Below are 15,117 nucleotides of genomic sequence, written 5' to 3'. Positions count from 1 at the left end.
CTTAATCTTCTCCCCCTAGTCCCCTAATAATTCTCACAGTTTTTCTCTGAACCCGCTCCATTTTTTCAAAATTCTTTCTGGAGTGTGGATATAGAAAAATATTTTGAAAACTAGTATGAGTGGTACCACTGTTAAGTACAGACAAAAGGTAACATCCTTGTTTAGACTCAGAATTCCCATTTAAATAACCACAGAGCGCACGATCTGTTTAACCACCATGTTAAACTGGGAATCCACATTGAGCTAATTATGCACTATGAACCACAGGTCTGGAGACACTATTCCACAGGCATCCCATCTGTGAGCCAGGCTTTCCTGCCTCTCCGTGTTCAAACACTTTATTTTCTTGAACTTGGAATAACAAGAGGTCCAGATTGCTCTGAAGGAGTGTCAGGCCTCTAGTCTTTGCATATTCTAAATTCAGTTGATTTTTAAGGTTGTAGGCAGACAGAAACTCTGAACCTCCTACTTTGTTCTGCTAGAGTACAATTAACCTCAAATCACCAGGCTTCAGTTACCTAAAAGTTAGTATCTAGATGAAGCTAGACAGCAAGGGGACTTTTTTCCAAGCCATGGAAAAAAACCAGACACTTCTAGAGAGATTCATCCCAACCTAATTTAGAAAATTTAGATGCCTGAAATAGGTGGGAAGATGTGTTCGCTCTATAGGTGCCTGTCTCTCATCACTTACTACACAGGAAAGCTAGACAGCATTTGTTTTCACATTCATGGGGGAAAAAGGAAGATAATTATAATTGTCATCAATTATGTTCATGATTCTGGAGGTGAAAATTTCAGAAGCTGCTAGAACAATGCTAAGCAAGTGAAACTTGAGGGCAAAACTGTGGTCTGACATTTCTATCACGGCTATTCCTCTGTGTCACAAAGAATGAAGCAACGAGCAAGAATATTTGGCTCTTAAAAGAAACATCAGTACATTGGTATTCCATTAATCTCGCACTAAGCACAGGGCTTGCCTTGATATTACCATGCTGTTTTTGGAAAAGTGTATAATTCATGACAAAGAAGGTGTAACTGGAAAGTATTTCCAAGTTAGTATGCACACCACAGTCATTACATTCAAACAACGTTACGATAAGGTTAGCTGTAAATGCTGCTGCTTATTCGACATTACAGTATCCTTGTGACTAGATCACATCTTTCCACGTGTGATAAAGTGGTTGACTGGGGGAAAAATGGAGTTGATGGAAATAGCATAAGAATTCAATAGATAGATGGTTAATAGAAACTATATGACCACAATTTTTGCTGCTTGATAGCAGGAAACAGAGTAGTTGACCTATGGAAGGCAAAAGATATTATATTAGAATATAAAACCTCCCCATGATAACATCTGTGAAAAACAAGATCAGTGTGAAGAAGCCATAGATAATGAAAACATGCAAAAGGGTGCATGTGAAAGATGCAAATGATGACCCTAAACTGATTGAAAAAATATTGTTATCAGGGAAGGACCTCAGTGGTGAAGGACTGTGCCTGACTGAGGCAGCAACAAGGACAACGAAGACAACTGCACTACTTAGTGGGCTCAATAAGACCTCAAGGTCAAGTAAATCAGTATAAAAATAAAGAAAAAAATATGCCATCATCAGGAACTTCTTATTTGGTACAAAAATTTAATGATCTAAAAAACAAGGCTAAAAGGAATTTAGAAGGATATCTCCAAAAGAACACAGAAGAGTGTTAGGATGACTCTGTCAGATTCAAATCAGATGGATGGGGACTCATTATCCAGATTCTGTGTTGAAGTTGCATGAGATGGCTTGACTGAATATCAGAATGAGGAACAAAAGGATCTCAAAGCAGGCTTTTGTGCTAGATGCCATCCTCCAGATAAAATAGGTATCTTCACGAACCATGCAATTAACATCTCTCTGAATACCAGTAGGGCTTCACATCTGTTTGCTGCCCAGTTGTTTAAAGTCTTCCTTCATGGCTAGATTGCTGCATGCTGAAGATCAGAGTGAAATTCAGAGGCAAGCACCTGCTAATCAGGCACATACTAAGCACCAAGTCTAACACCTTGTTGTGGAATTATGCATTTGGTGGCAATTTTGCAGACTTTTCCTGAGAAACTTGTGAGCACCCAGGCTTTCTGGGCACATAAACAGCCACCTGCCTCTGCAAATTTGCTGCTTTCATTGCAGAGGAACAGCAGGCATCTGAAAACATGAACAAAGGACTATGAAAGCTGTGAAAGAAAGATTCTGCTCTCATATGCCCAGAATGAGCTCAGACCTAAGCACACACTTATCTCCTCCTTCCTGATGCCCTGATTTCCACAGAAAAAAAAATCTGGCCACACACGCTAAGCAGGAGCCATGCTTGTCCCAACCAGGTCCCCAGTCATTCAAGTGAAGGGACCGAGACCACTAGATTACAGTACCTTAGCCAAACTGGCCATTTAGACACAACCTGTAACACTTTTGAAAATGGGACGTTTCTGCCCTAACGTATTTTGGGCTTGAAGTCTGTTGGCATTTTCAACTTTAATTTTAACCTATTTCTTCAGTATTATTAATGTATCTGATCTGCCTCAGTACTCTGGGAAACAGAGACCTGCTTATTGGACCTGTGTCAACTCTGGTTTGTAGACATCCAAGGAAAGGATCTGTTTTATTTGGGTAGCATATTCATATGTCAAACCTTGCAAATTGTACCTTTTCTCTCTGACAAGGCCCACTGCCACTCCAGTCCCTGTTCACTGAATGTTTGGATGCTGCTTCATTTGCCTTGGCATGAAATATTGGGGTTTTTCAGACTCTGTTTGCTTTTCCTCTATTTTCTACAACTTTAAATTTATTCTGCAATGTCTCTGGCCTTCCACTGGACTTGCATACCGAATGCGTTATAACTTGTACATTTCTGTGTTCATGCTCCAGACTTGTGTTACTGGGACTGATGATTTATTGCCTGCTAATACTGTGTTATACATTTTCCAAGAACTATGTATCTTTTTGAGCATTCAAAAGATAGTATTAGTGTTTTACTGCACTAAACACGAAAAATCAAATAATCTATGAGTTTATGAAACTGTAACTCATCTATAACAAGAATAACTTTCACAAAGATAAGGTGGTTTATTTTAAATCTTAGGTCAAACAATATATTAACGCATATCTTCAGAATTACAATAACCTTCCAGTGGTGTGCATGGCATTTAACAGAGTAATAAAACATAATAGGGATGGAGTTGTTAGAAGACAATTGTTTTCCTCCATAGTGAAGGGTTACAGAATCTGTTCACCCAATTAGCTAGGATTATCAAGAAATGTTATGATTTAATTGAAATTTTCTTAAGTTTGTGTGGACAAAATACAACTATCACTTTGCATTCACTGCTATCAAATAGGATAAAATAGATGCCTAAATTGATATTATGTTTATAAAAGATAAAATGTAGTCAAAAGCTCCCAGATCCCACTTTCAAAACTCATTCACACACTTCTCCACCTAAAGGACATCAACCAGCTCCTAAGTCTCCTGGTCAATTTAAAAATAGGGCTTCTACATCAAGTTTACTTTATATAAAATATTTGTCCACTCTGCCCAATTTTTTTCTCCTATGTAAGTATAAGTGTGGAAGAACTTGCTAAACTTTCTGTCTAAATCACAGAGCAGAATTTGGTAAAATGGATTGCTAGTTTCCTGCAAATACATGGCCTATAGGAGTAATCACTTTTCACAGTGATTCGTAACCGCAGGACATACACGTTTTTGCTTCAGTTATCATCTCTGGCACCTTGTCACTGTGGAAGGCAGAAGTCCAAAGCAGGTGGTAAGGGCTGTTCGCTACCTCAAAGGGAGGTTTTTCCACAGAGCATCATCAACTGTTTGTCAGATTCTGTCTTCACTCCTCCTAACAGAGAGCTATTTCCATATCTACCTGGCAATGCCAAGGTATTTAAGAATGATATTTGTTGGACATCATGCATTTCACGTGATTAAGGTTAGGTCTGGGTTGGGTTTTCTCTACTATTTATTTGTTAACTTTACCAATTATGCAAAAAGGCATGATCCATGGTGCTCCAGATGTGACATACACAATGGCACAAGGGAAGAGGATGCTGAGAGTAACCAGTTGGTGAAGGCACTTAGTTTTGTCTATTCTGTAAAGCAGGGCGATTTCAGAAATAAATATCATAGCTCAATAATGTTGTCATTCCCTAGCTATTGACCTAATAATTGCATAATCATTCCAAATAACTAAACCTCCTAACCATGAGTTTTGATGAAGCAGAATGTCTTTGTGTTCTACCAAACTACATATCTAGAGATGGGGCCAAACTGTAGTGTCTCTTGTGTATCAGTAGGTGGTTTAAGGTGTCCATGATTAAAGCAGATGTAACTGACAGGTGTTAGACAGTACAGACATACCTCCTAATTCTCAGTACTCTCTTATTCACGTTAGACGATATACTCTATCATTAGGGCACCAGTGAAAAAGGAAGGGCAATTCGGCATGCCTGTGTGCACCTCCCTTTTTCCATCTGTGCTGGAAACTCTTCCTTCCCCTCTGACAACACATTTTATGCCTTCAGGTACTGTTTCATTTTTCTCCAAGCAGTTCTCCAGTGCATTATACAGCAACTAATGGTTTTTATCTTCTTTTGGAACATTCTCCTGATGTGTCCTAGTAGATACAACTTTGCTGCTGACTAACATCATGTATCTGGATATTTGAAAATGGACTAATCATAGACAACATTCCAGATGAAAGCTCTTGAATTGGAAACATGATTAGAACTGACCTGCGACAACAGATTTTTTGTTCCTTCTTCTGAGAAGTCTAACTCAGTCACTATACATCTCTTCCTGAAAACTCTTATACCTCTTTCATTAACTTTTAAAGATATCAGTAGAACTTTGCCCACTTACAGTGGATATGTAAGAGACCAGGGAAAAAATATCTGATTAAATATGACGTGTTTTGGCTTTACACTATGTTTAGTGTTGTTATGCAGCTGCACAGCTTGGCTGTCTTCAAAGATGGCTGTGCAAATTGGACCTCATTGCACAGTGTCGTATTGCATTCTCTCATGTCTTGCCAATTAAATTATCCTCCTTTCCCTTTATTCTGCCAAGGCAATAGAACCAGATGAAATAAGGTCATACTTCTCAATTTTGGCACTGAACTGGTGATGTAGGAGAACCAAACATCAAAGAATCATTTCTTCTCTGACCCTCAGTAAGATATAACATTGTCCTTCATTTTTTCAAAGACTTGGTGCATCTGTTCAAGTCAATAACACCAAATCTCTATCTACCAAAGATTCTCTGTCAGAGCTGAGTCTGGGAATTAAAAAAAAAAAAAAAAAATTATAAACAGTTGGAATACAAAAATTAAATATAAATAAATATTAAAAATAAAGCATTAACACATTGCTGTTATTCTTCACAAAGTACTCTAATATAATAGATCAATAACAATGTAGAATAGAATACGTAGCTGTAGCACTTTTCATGCTTCCCATTCAAAATCTCAAACCAAAAGTCATAATGATGACTGGAACCTTACAGTGCCCTGGTGAAACAGGCACTATTATCTCCATTTTACAGATTTTGTAAGAAAAAAAAGAAAAAAAATTATTGGCTCATGTTAGGGAGCACTGTGGCTCTGCATCACAGAAGTGGGAGCTTCTGGAGGCAAGAAGAAAGGTAGAGCATTTTCAGGGACAAAGAAGGAACACAGCTGCTGTACCAGCATGGTGGCTACTGTGTGTGCTGCTGCCAGAGCAGAAGGAAAAGGGCTATGGCTTTTTCTCTCACTTCATGCAGTCCACTGCCAGTGGGGAGGTTGGATGGAGATTGTCCTTCTCTGCTGGTGCAGAAGCTTCCCCTCATCTCTCCTGCAGGGGCCAAGGCATCCCAATCTGCCAGTGGATGGGTTGCCCTGAGTGACCTGTGCCCGGAACAAGTGACAGAGCTGCAGCCTTTACCACATGTGGGTTAAAAAACCCACAAACCTCACATTTTTCATGAAGACTAACATGTCAAAGTACTGCTGTTGCTTGTGCTCTTCCTACTGCAGCAGCTTCTGCAGCAGCACGTTAAATAGCCTCTTACCAAGACCTGGGAAAGAGATGTGTGCAGGCTACTGAGAGCCACACAGAGCTTCAGAGCTTCAAGCTGACGATCACTGCTTTAGAGGATAATGAGAGATGTGCCCGGTTCAGATGAAACATTTAGTTTTAAATGGGCATCTGATGTCTGTCGATGGCAGAGGTCTAATTTAGACTTCCTTGATCACCATGGCTGGCACACTCCCAGGTACTGCATTATATTAACAAGGTTCATAAACTGTCAGATATAACTCATCCACTTAACTCTCTGCAATGAGGCACAGACTCTGAGGACACGGCCTTTCCGAGAATGTTCTCTCTTTATAATTCATCATTCCCCCCAAATGCCTCATGTGATATGATGTTACTGGAATCTTCAGCTAAAAGGATCAAGTTTTTTTGGTCACACATAGTGCAGAATTTATTCATACGTCTTCTGCCACCCCAGGCAGTGACTGGGACCTTTGCCATCAAGCTATTTTCATTTGGGCCAAGGAGATCACCATTTTTCATGCTGAATAAACAAGGGAGTGATCCCCTGCCCTTCAGCAGAAGGGCTGTAAGAGGAAAGGTGCCTTTGGCCATGGAATTCAAACTGTCCTTCTGCTTGGAGGCTCTAGAGGGTAATCTCTCTTCGTACCAGCCTAGGCTGCATGGTGTGATATTCCTTTAAACTCTCCAGTGGTTCTCCTTTTGCAGGAAAGGTTTCACAAAGCACTTTGGCATTTCCTTTTTGAAGCCTGCTTGGCTGATTTTGCTGAATGGAAAAGGTAGCGCTGAAACATCTCTTTTATTATAGATCACAATGGTGGAAAAAGCCTGCAGCAGGCTAATGCTGAGAGGAAAAATAGCATTGAAACATGAGCTGAGTTCAGTTACTTTAAGCATTAGAGGCCACAGGAAGAGGTTTTATTGACCTTGAAACCCCCCTGACACTTGATGCTGTTATATTGTGCATCTAGAGCAAAATGTTTGTGCTAAGCAATGCATTTGCTAGATGTATGGATCCTAGGTAGGTGCAATGATGTGGAGCACCCCATGCAGGCTGCTTTGTATTTTCACTGAGATACCTCTCTTTCCTTACTCCAGAGCATGAGGCTTGAGGGAGCTATTTGGTTAAGATAAGTTCATTCTTCCTCATCTTCCTTACATGCATTGCCAGAGAGAGAGACCATCCTGTCAGATATCCCACCTTCCCATCTTGTGCACGGGCACAGACAGGCAAAGCCTCCCCCTGACTTAGTCACCTTCCTGGCAGCTCTGTTGCTGATGGCGTTGTCAAAGAGATCTGTCTGCTAACTGTCACTCTGATCTGACTAACTCTGCTGTTAGTCCACAATTCCTACTGGGCTTGTGAGTGACTATTACTGTATTTTAATAATCAATAAATGTTCAGGTTTTATCACTTCAGGCCCTATTCATCTAAATCACACCATCTAGAGCTTTTCCTATGAATGCTTTACTTGGTTTTCTTTTTGTAAGTGAAAGTAATGAACTTGACTGTTCAAGTTGCTGAAGAGCTGCTTCAGCTGAGCTGTGCACTTTTCATACCGTACATCAGTCTGCCTTGTCAACACCGCCATCACCAGCCATTGTAGGAGGACTTTGATCAGAACATTATTAGGCTGTTACACCATGACCACCACCGTGAAGCCAGTGTAGTGCCAAAGCTGTCATGTACCATGAAGATTCCTGACCCCACGACTGCCATCAGAGCCTTCAACTAAAGAGCAATTCATCAGAGGGAAAATAAATAGCACCACAGGGAAAGAGTCAGACTGGAAAGTCTCTCTCACCTCTGATGAAATGTTCTGGCTCTTGCCATTTATGTGACAGCATTGCTCTAACTTAATCTAACATGTAATGATGGAGAAGAGCAAATTACCTGCACTTGCTTTCTGAACTTCTACTCTACGCAATTTTCATCATTGGCCACAATCCTGAGAAACTGGCAGACACAACAACGTATTACTCCCTTTCTCATCCTCTACTCACTCTCCTCTGAATTCTTCTGTTTCCCAGATCCAAGGACCCAGTGTTCAGACTCACATCATCGAGTTCACTTGCCATATGGGTGCCTCAACATGGAGGGATGGGTTTTCACTGAACAGAAGCACTCATATGTGTTTGTTTATCAGGAATTCAGAGTTCTCTTGAACCATCAAAATATTTCCCCCTATACAATCTGCACAAACTTCAAATATGCATATTTTTTTTTCCTACTGCCCCTCAAAAGAGTGAGTAGCATTGATAATCAACTGTTTCATCTAATGCAGTCCAATTTAAAATGCTAGTCATTCATTTGGTGGGCTGTGAGCAGTCTGTGGCTTTGTTAGATCTGCAGCATAAAGAACCAATTTTTCTTATCCTAATCCTATGGCTGTCTGGAAAAGGTGACACACAGTTAGACATAATGATAAGAAAAGCTACTGCTGCCAAAGGCAGTCAGATACCAAAGCCAGATGATTAAACCATTCCAAAGCATTCCCAGAAGACAAAAGGGGAAAAAGGTGCAAAGTTTTTTTCCATAAAAGTTTTCTTGCTATAAAACCTTCAGAGCAAAGCCCACATACAGACATATATACATTTTTGCTTTAATAATCCATTCCTATTATTAACAGAATGACCAGGGTGATACGTACTTTAAAGCCTTTTACTTTAGTTTTTTTTGTTTCAGCCTCATTCTTTGTTTTGTTGTTTTGCTGTTGCCAAGTGGATAGAGGCAGCTGGCCTTGTTTTAAAAATAAATGGGATGATTTTTCCAAACCTACACAACTCTAATGGCTAAATCCCTTTGATGTGAACAGCAGTCACTGCACACTGTTGACCCTTGTACAATCAGAGCTCTGTTCTAACAGTGACAAGTTGGGTTTCAAAGCTACACTGTGAGAGGAAACAGAGCAATAGACTTTTCCATTTTCAGGACTTCCCATAGCCTCAGTTTGGAAGGAATTAATGAAAATATGTAACCGAATATATGCTTTAAACCTCATCAAGTGAGAAAAGGTAAAGTCGAAACAATTCCACAAAAGCAGAAAAGAGAAAATTTAAAGTTCTCTATTTTTAACAGGATTTTTTGCAGCACTAATGCCTTCAGCCTGCACTGAGCAACACGCACTTGAGCTGCACCCAATACCTGCTGAATGCAGCTGGTGGAGAATTTGCTCCTGGTTTCCCAGCCCTATCATTGCTGTAAACTCTGATCTGGGGATTAACACAGGTCAGCCTGCTGTGGCCTCCCCTCTGCCCCTTGAGACATGCCTGCTTCAGCTTCCTGAGGGAATCCAGCAGAGTCCCGGCTGGGGCATTTCACCTGTGGGAGCAGGAATGTGAAGTTCAACACCAAGCCTGAATCTACAAGATGCTCCACAGTTCAGTTAACACAGAGATCAGCAATACGAGATCCCTAGTTCCATCTCGTACAAGCTGGTAGCCCCTGTATTTGGGGTTGTCTTTGATGTCTGAAGCAGGGAAAAGGACATCCTTCTCTTTAGTGGTGACATGAAATAATGGAAAAGCACCAAATATCATGTGGTTATCAAAAGCATAAATCACACTGAAATACCTAGGAAGAGGGAAGATTTGTAGAAAGTTTTAGGTCAGATTTGCAGAAAAACCTCGCTCAACTTTCAGGAAATTTGGGTCAAGCTGAGTGTCTGTAATACAGCTTCAAAACAGGTAAGTATCTCTTGCTTTCTAATGTTGTTAAAGGTTTGCACAGCTCTTATCTGACAAGCCACAGTGCTGTGATTTTCAGTGCCCCTGTGGTCTCTTCAATTCATCAGGTGAAAAAGCTTGCCAGGGAAGACGTTAAGGGAACAGCTGCCCTGAACAAGACAGAACGGCTCTCAAGCGCCCAGCAGCATTTCAAACTAAAGCATTCTAGCTGGTCTTCACAGTGATCTTCAAATGCTTATACAAAAAGGAAATCTCCAGAAAATTGAATAGTCTAAGAAATAAAGAAAGACTTTATGCTAAGCACCTTCTAGACAGCTGATATAAAAAAGATTATGATGTACTAGTTGAAATAAATGCAATTTTTATCACACTTCTATTTTCCCATGTGTTTAGATTTATCTATATTTATGATTCATGTTTTTACTGTGCCTACTGAAAAAAAATCATAAACATCTGGGGCAGCTTTCAGCTTAAGAAAGAAAAAGATTTTGACAACTGCACATGCTAAGAAATTATGGTTTTCTTTTGGTTTGATTTTAAATTTCATGGTTGTCCCCTGGGTATTATTGTGGACGTGGTAATTTAACATTGGCTTTTTTAATAATTATTTTAATGCACAGAATATTTTATTTTTAATAATTCTTTTATTGCACAGAATAAAGCTACTTGGCCATAATAATAAGTTATTCTTTTCAGACAGCACACAGATAGATAGTTAATTCTGTAGAATAATGACCGCAGGGCCACACAGTCTACATTCCCCATCAGGAATCTGGTCTGATATCAGTAGTTTTCCAATGCTCCTTTTATGATGAAAGATAGTGGAACTTGGAGGAATGACAGAGTTCTCATAATGGTAAATGTAAGCACAAATAAAAGCGTACATCAACAGAGTAGTTTCCATGGAACATAGCTTGAGTTTTATATGAAACTCTAGCGATGATGTTCACTCACCGATGCTGCACTGCTACAGGCAGTGAAATCATGCTTGAAAGGGTTTTTGAAGGGGGCAGCTTTAGAACCCCCATGGCACTGACTTAATTCTACAGATATTGAGAGAAAGGTCTCTGTCTCACCTTTTCTGCTAAATAAGGAGTATGATTTTTCTGAGAATCAATACACTGGAAGCTTTCTAGATAGTAATTCTCCAATTCTTCAGTTGCTCATAATGTCCGTATATATATCCAGCCTCCAAAAATCCATTTTAAAGAAACACTGTTCCTTAAACGCACAGCATTACAAAGGCTTTATATGTGCAGCCCCTGTAAGCTTCAGAAATACGATTAAATTGCACATGGCTAAACATGAAATATCATAGCTTTGCCATATAAAGTTCCCAGGGCCAAAATTAACCTCCGTGTAATTCTGTATTATTATTGCTTGAACTAGCCCTTTTTTTTTTTGCTAAGCTCTTAAAACCAGTGTTTGTAGAAACCTGCAAAAATTTAGTAATAAATAATAAACACACAAGCCTCAGCATTAGCTCTTTCAGAAGATACTTTAACATCTTCCCATAGGAAAACACAATGGTTTTGTGTTTTTTAAGTTAGAAGTCCATTTCTCCCGACAAAGACCATTCATAGGATAAAACATACTCACTCAGTGAAGCCAAGACCATGTGCTATTTCAGTAACCCTTAACTCATTCATCTTCATCTTGAGCCTTCTCCTCATCACCTTATCCCACTCAGATCTTACCCACTTTTAGTTTTGTTTCTTCCTTGCTGTCATTCTTTTGTTTCAGGTGTCCTGCTTAATAAGGATAACTCCTAATAATTATCTATATAGATATTGCTTTGAAAGAGGGAAAGGTGGGGCCCTTGACCAGGAATGATGGGTTTTCATATAATAGCTTTTTTCCCAGATCTGGTGCTATTTGCAGTGTATGAAAACATTCATCTCCATAAAAAAAAAAAAAAAAGTGAGAAAAAATAGCAAGACAGGATTTTGATCAATACTGATTCTGATTGAGCTTGATCACAGCACTTGACATTTTGAGCAAGTCTGGAAGTACACTCGCAGAAAACTCAGGATCTAAGAGTCTCTAGCAGTGTAACAGGACACTGCTGACTTGGTAGGGAAAATTCCGTCAACTTTTTTGTTTGCCTTATATGGCTATAATAAGGCAATAAGATGCATTAACATAATTCTGTAATTAATTTCATTGCCAAACGTTCGGTAGTGCTGTTATATTGCTGATTTATTTTAGGCTTTTGCTTGCCTTTATTTTTAACTTGGCAGAAGCAATGATGGTCTTATCAAGGTGTTTATAGAGGGAAAAAAACTAAAAAAATTTTAAAAAGTGTTTGAGATTATTGTATATAAAAATGGTCATCAGATGCCATCAAAGTAACACCCAGGGAGTTGGTGCAGGGATGGGCAACGTGTCACTTTTAGAAAGAGCAGTGTTCATTTATACTCTCATATGGTCATATCAGGGAAAGTTGTAAAGAGCAGATTTTTTCAAGCTGCAGAAAATGAGGCTCATAAAAACATGCATTCACTAATCACTATATGTCTAAATGAGCAGGAGTGTTGTTAACGGTTCGTTCTCCTCTGGAGGCCCATACCACAGCATTAAAATATGAATGAGACAGATGTAGACACCTAATCTGGATGGGTCTGGGATCCAGATCCGATCTTCTGTTCATTGCACCTATTTCTTTTTATTGCTACATGGTTTATAAAAGAAAGCTCTGTTAATTTAAAAAAATATTAAAAAAAAAAAGGATGCAAAGAAACAAGAGTTTCCAAACTAGCTTTCCTAGTTTCCTAGATTTTCTGAGACAGCCAGGCTCCTTCTCTTCTTTACCTCTGAGGACTCATTCCCTTCCTTCGCGTATAAGACAAAAGTCTTTCTGAGATATGGAATCAGGAAGACTCTGCTCAGTGTAATTCTCATACTGCACTCAGCACTGCTGTGTTTGAGGGCTTCCCAGGAATATATTAAGCAATGTGACCAACCTCTATCATTTGGGCTTGTTTCTTTTTTCTCTCATCTTCTTCTCCAGGGGAAGAAGTGTGTTCAGGGGAGTGTTTTGTTTGGAATTTATTTTATTTGTTTTGTGCTGTACATAGGTACATTGCAGTGTGTTTTTCTTAGAGAAACAAGGTCAAAGAAATGCATCTTGTACTAAAACAAAGGTGGTAAATTTTGTGAGAGCCCTTCATCTGTGTGGGAATTCATTAACTAACATATTAATTAGTTGACTGGTCCCCAAGAAAGTTCTGCTACATGCGTAGATGAGCTGCACCCTTCCTACAGGGACTCTGAGTCTACCGGGGAGGAAGTACGTTCCTGGTCTCCTGCCCAGAGGTCCCTGTAGTCACCGTGGGCTCGGGCCATTCAGCATCCTCAAAGTAAAAACTGCCACACACACCTCTGTTGCTGATGCAATTAGAAGATAAATCTTGAATAGCTATCACTGGATCAGAACTGATAAATTGCTTGGTTAAAAAAGATAAAAAAACAAAAATCTAATGTAATGTTCAAATTAAAAAAAAATTATTATGTGTACCAAGCAAAGGGTTGGATATATCTGGGAGAAGGGGAGGTTTATTTTATGAACTCTGATTATCTCATGGGAAACCAACTTCCATTTGTATTTAGAACAGAACAATTTCTAGCTTTAAGGAACTCTCTTAATCAGCAAGCTCATCTGATGAAATGCTGTAGGATTTACTTACATATCAAAGGAGTTCCCTAGCCATTTAAGGGATGCAACTGAATACAATTAAAAAATCAGTTTTGTGATACAGTTTGTTTGCTGTGCTTTGTGAGACAAGTTTAGTTAATAATATGTGAACTTGTGGTGTTTTAGCAGATAGTAAAGTATTGAACTGTATTACAAGAAAAGCTTTACCATTGCGATCGCCTACTAGAGATGCAACTACTCAGCTATCTTGGATCTGATGGTCTGTAAAAAGAGAACAGAGAAACTATTAAGCCAAGGTTCACATCCAAGAATTTATGAACAACCTTTCTGGGCCTAATTCATTGCTGAATTAAACCTCATGTAATGTCATTGAAGTCAATGGCGTTATGCAGGGCATAAGTCAGTGGAGCAAATTAGCCCTCTGTCTTGAAGCCAAGAAACCAAAGGAAAGAGTGATCCAATAAAACAGAGATGAAATGCTGATATTAGCTGAATGCCACTGTTCTTGGTACAGTGCGTTCTTTGTGTCCAGTGGTGAATATTTCATCCTTCCCAGGTGTAAAATCTTCCCAGCAGCACTATAAGGCAGATTTATAATAAATGGTAAAATTAATGATTTAGTCCTGTTGTAATGCAGCTCCTGGGCCCCCAACAGGAATCTATGCTGGCTGCAGTGTGATCTCAAAATCAAGTCTTGATCTCTTCTGAAAAGTCTTGGGACTGGCCTTTTTTTTTCCTTTGGCTGTATCTCACCCATACAGATGTTAGAAGTTAGCATTTGTAGGTATGGAGAGCTTTCTACACAGAAAACTGAGAGAAATACCAGGAATATCTATGTAAGAGCTGGAGTATATTAGTCACGGTCACTGCCTCAGGTATGAAGGTGCTAGGAAACAGAATGGATTTATTTACCTTTCATGTATACGGGTAATATTAAGGGCTCTAAGAACCCACAATATTGCAGTGATTGTAGGTGTGCCTTGGATTAATGAAAAAAAAAATCCATTTGCAATAACCAGCATTCATAACAATACATGGTCTTCTCTCAGATGTCACCCTTTTTACTGTCTGACCCACTGATTACTTTGTCTGAAATTAAGATCATCATCTCCCTCAGCCAGAGATTATGGGTTTTGCACCATGCACATAGAGAGCTCAGTCATGGCTGGAGCCTTTAGGCGTTTTTATTATCTGTATAAAGAACTAATTCCCAAAGTCTACAGCTGGGTTTTCAGCTCATTAAAAGATCTCTGTGAGGTGACCTGTACAGAATAACACATTTCGACAGCATGGCTCACTTTTCACTACAAAGAGCTCAAACAACCTGAATTCTTTTGACGTCCTACCACGCAAGCTTCAGTGATGAGCTAAAGGATATAGAACGGTTTGTTGGCAATCAGTAGAGAAAACTCTCCAGATCTACATGTAAGGGAAGCCACATAAAGCATGCAACACGTGGCACATGCTGCTGCTCCAGTACTTGTTCTGTTGCTTCTGGTGTAACTTCTCAGCGATGACAGAACTTGGTGGAAGGACTAGCAGAGGACTCACAGGATACTTGGCCCGTGGCATGTCTGATATTGGCCATTTATTCCCCTTTTTTATTTTTTCAGGTGATAGTGTAAGATAAGCAATCTGCCATGGTACTTGAGAACCACTCCAGATTTTAATTTTCTTTAAATCCTGTTGCTTCTGTTTACA

At 39.4% G+C, this 15,117-nt stretch overlaps 1 protein-coding gene across 2 annotated transcripts in view; it reads left to right on the top strand.

Annotated features, from left to right (window-relative positions):
- NKAIN2 (sodium/potassium transporting ATPase interacting 2) overlaps window positions 1–15,117 on the top strand; it is a gene marked incomplete at both ends in the record, with an annotated part of 538,769 nt that overhangs the window by 504,847 nt on the left and 18,805 nt on the right. The gene's annotated exons all lie outside the window — the stretch shown is intronic.

This window comes from Platalea leucorodia, assembly GCF_965183815.1.
Source record: "Platalea leucorodia genome assembly, chromosome: 3".
Taxonomy (NCBI): domain Eukaryota; kingdom Metazoa; phylum Chordata; class Aves; order Pelecaniformes; family Threskiornithidae; genus Platalea; species Platalea leucorodia.
This window is presented reverse-complemented; position numbering and strand designations above follow the sequence as displayed.